Source organism: Silene latifolia, chromosome 11 (genome assembly GCF_048544455.1).
Source record: "Silene latifolia isolate original U9 population chromosome 11, ASM4854445v1, whole genome shotgun sequence".
In the NCBI taxonomy this organism is placed as follows: Eukaryota; Viridiplantae; Streptophyta; class Magnoliopsida; order Caryophyllales; family Caryophyllaceae; genus Silene; species Silene latifolia.
The window spans coordinates 41,015,887-41,019,414 of NC_133536.1; the positions used below are offsets into that span (position 1 = coordinate 41,015,887).

Consider the following 3,528-nt stretch of genomic DNA (forward strand, 5'->3'; position numbering starts at 1 on the left):
CTGGCTGCCTGACACAGGGCCTGTTCCCTTTCCAGCATTAGTCTAGGACGATCCCGACTCCGGTTAGCCCGGATATAGGACAGATCAGATGACTATTTGCTCGTTCAAAATCATATTTGCAAAATGCTTTACTAAGACAAATGGATCACGTTATGCACCATAAACCTAATACGGTAAATTGATGTTTAATTTCCGTCTTGCATGCAAATCAACCATTAATCCAACTCGACATCTTATACTTGATACTTGGATTAAATCAACCGACTTAGAAAGCTATCACATGTTAGGTTTAAATTATTGGATGCGCATTCATGCATTTAAACCGTTTTATAAACTTTTGCATTCAACCAACCAAGATCGATCAGTAGAGGCCGCTACCGCGGGCGGGATTGGGTGTCTGATTAAAGGGCTTCCCAATACGTACCTTCACCTCTTACTCAGAAACTTTGGATAGTGGACGACCTTATCCAGGGCGTACGAGAGTCATTCTAGAGATATGATGCTAAAGAGGGACGATTCCTTATCTTTAGTACCTATGTCAAACCCTGCTTTGTGCTTCGTTTGACCGAGGTATAAAGTGGATTCGAACGGGTTCCAAGCATCCCACAAATGTTTGGTGGCGACTCCGAACATCTCTAATCGTTTCGTGACCCTTGCCGAGATGAAACCGACCGATCTAAAACGATCCGGTCGAAAGCATTTTTACGCCGCCGAGCGTGGCTTTCAAAAGACCGCTATGCGCCCAACATATCGGCTTGGCGTGTAGGTGGCCATGTCCACAACGACCATTTGCAATCGAAAATCCTATATCAATACCCGTACCTTAGGATCCGACCTTTACTTACCTCTTTACTAATAGTAGAGTAGTTTGTGGAGTTATAAATATTGTTTTGGTCTAGGTACTCCTAACGACAAGTAACTGAAAATGATAGTCCAACCAAAAACGGCGCCGTTGCCGGGGACGATGTTAACTTGATTTGATTTTCTTTGATTGTTATTAGTTGTGTATTTCTTTACCTTGGGGAAGTAAAACTCCTCAAGGTTTGTTCTAATTATTTTCGAGTTGTTTGATATTTTGCATGTCTAGAAGATCACAAGGTAACTTGTTACCCATTGATCACGAAATTTAGAGAACTTTGATAACCAATAGAAGACTTGCTAGAAATACTTTGAGAGGTATTAGTGAGGTTGTAGATATTCATCCAAATACTATTGAGTTCATCAACCCTTTTGCAAGAGAAGGAGAAGAGAACCCGACACAAAATCAACCACAAAATCAACCCACAATGCCTAAGTTTTCATCACATTCCGTACCAACCGAGGAGAACCTACCCAATGGTACTCCCACACCACAACACTTGACCGGTAATTTCATTGCAAAATCCGCATTTATCCAATTAGTCGAAAGAAGCCAATTTGGGGGGATGCCTAGTGAAGACCCTCATTCTCACATGGAGACTTTTTGTGACTATTGCGATGCGATTTCACAAACCGGAGTGACTCAAGACCAAATTCGATGGGTCTTATTTCCTCTTTCTTTTATTGGTACCGCGAAACAATGGTTAAAAAGCCTTGATAAGGCTACTCTTGGTATTGACTCTTGGAAGAAATTGGCACTTGCTTTCTACAAAAAGTTCTACCCTCCGGAAAAGACTAACATGCTAAGAGCCCAAATCACGGGATTCAAACAAAGGGACGAAGAATCTTTGTATGAAGCTTGGGAGCGATTCAAAGGAACTTGTCGCTCATGTCCTCATCATGAACTTAGCGAGTGGTTCTTGGTACAACAATTTTGGAATGGTCTTTATGAAGACTCCCGAAACATTCTCAACATGGGATCAAATGGTATGTTCACCGAAGTTGACGATAATCAAACATGGAACAAGATTGAGGATATGGCGGTCCATAACTCACAATATAGTAGACCTCGGAAGGCTACTAGAGGAGGAAAGCATGAAGTGGACTCTATTACTCAATTGGGTGCTCAACTTAGTGCTCATATTGATACCATCAACTTGAAGTTTGAGAAGGCTATGGCTAAGCTTGAAGAAGCCTCCAAATCACCAAAGCAACATGTTAATGCCATGATGGCATCTTCATCAATTCCAAGTGGAATATGTGAGAATTGTAGAACTTTGGGACATGACCAAAGTGAATGTAGGGGAACAAGTGAACAAGTGAATGCTTTTCAAGCATACAAGAGTGGTACCCCTTATTCCAACTATTACAATGAAGACACCAAATTCCATCCAAATCTCTCATACAAAAGCCAAAATGTTCAAAACCCTCAAACAACATACACCCCACCTCCAATGAGAAACCACAATCAAAGACCCTTTTACAACCAAAACCAAGGTTACCAAAATCAAACTCCATACAACCAATCCAATGACCAAGGTTTTGATGTTCAAAAAGCGGTCCTCCAAATGCAAAAGAACCAACAAGAATTTTTCACTCAAATGCAAAAAGATAGCCAAGTAAAAGACATCACCATCAACAACATCCTAGCCCACACAAAAATGTTGGAAACCCAAATGACTCAATTAGCATCTTCTAGCTCTCAAAGACAAAAGGGGCAATTACCACCTCAAAGTAATCCCCCAAGACATGAATCGGTGAGTGCCATCCACTTGAGGAGTGGTACAAGCTATGAAGGGCCAACGAAGCAAGTTGAGGATGACATTGTGGAGACTAGTGACAAGGAAAGAGTTGTGCAAAACTCTAGGGAAGAAGAACCCACCATTCAAGAAGTTTCAAAGAATAATGAAGAAAAGGCCAAAGAGAAGGAGCCTATTGTGATTAGACTTCCATTCCCGAGTCGTCAAGCTAAGCCTAAGTTTGATGACCAACTTGGAAAATTCATGGAGATTGTAAAGAATTTAGAAGTCTCGATTCCATTCACGGAATTGATCAATCATGTTCCGGCCTATGCAAAGTATATGAAAGATATCCTTACAAAGAAGAAATCAATCCGGAAGCTTGAGACTAGTGCTTTCACCAAAGTGAGTAGTGCTATTCTTCAAGGAAGTTCACCTCCAAAGCTCAAGGATCCGGGAAGTTTCTCCATTCCATGCACTATTGGTGACACTACAATCAACAAAGCTTTATGTGACCTTGGGGCAAGTGTTAGTGTCATGCCATATTCGGTAAGCAAGAGGCTAGGGATGGGAGAGCTCAAATGCACCAACATTACGCTTTAAATGGCGGATAGATCAACAAAGACACCTTTAGGGGTATGGGAAGATGTGCCCGTAAGAATTGGCAAATTCTTCATCCCGGTGGATTTCGTTATTGTTGACATGGAAGAAGATTCCAACATTCCTATTATCTTAGGAAGACCTTTCTTGCAAACCGCGGGAGCGGTGATCGATGTGAAACATGAAGAGCTCACCCTTGAAGTGGGAGATGAAACCATCACTTTCAATCTTGACAAGACTATGAGAGCTCTCCGATTGCATGAGCCATGTTTTATGGTTGATCATTATAGCCGGAAAGATGATAGGAAGAAGTTGGCATTTCAATGGAATA

At 41.5% G+C, this 3,528-nt stretch overlaps 1 non-coding gene across 1 annotated transcript; it reads right to left on the reverse strand.

Moving 5' to 3' along the window:
• Window positions 1-1,658: 1,658 nt before the first annotated feature.
• On the reverse strand, window positions 1,659-1,765 carry LOC141615644 (small nucleolar RNA R71). Its single transcript, XR_012530054.1, has one exon. It is a non-coding gene; the product is annotated as a small nucleolar RNA R71 (small nucleolar RNA).
• Window positions 1,766-3,528: the final 1,763 nt, after the last annotated feature.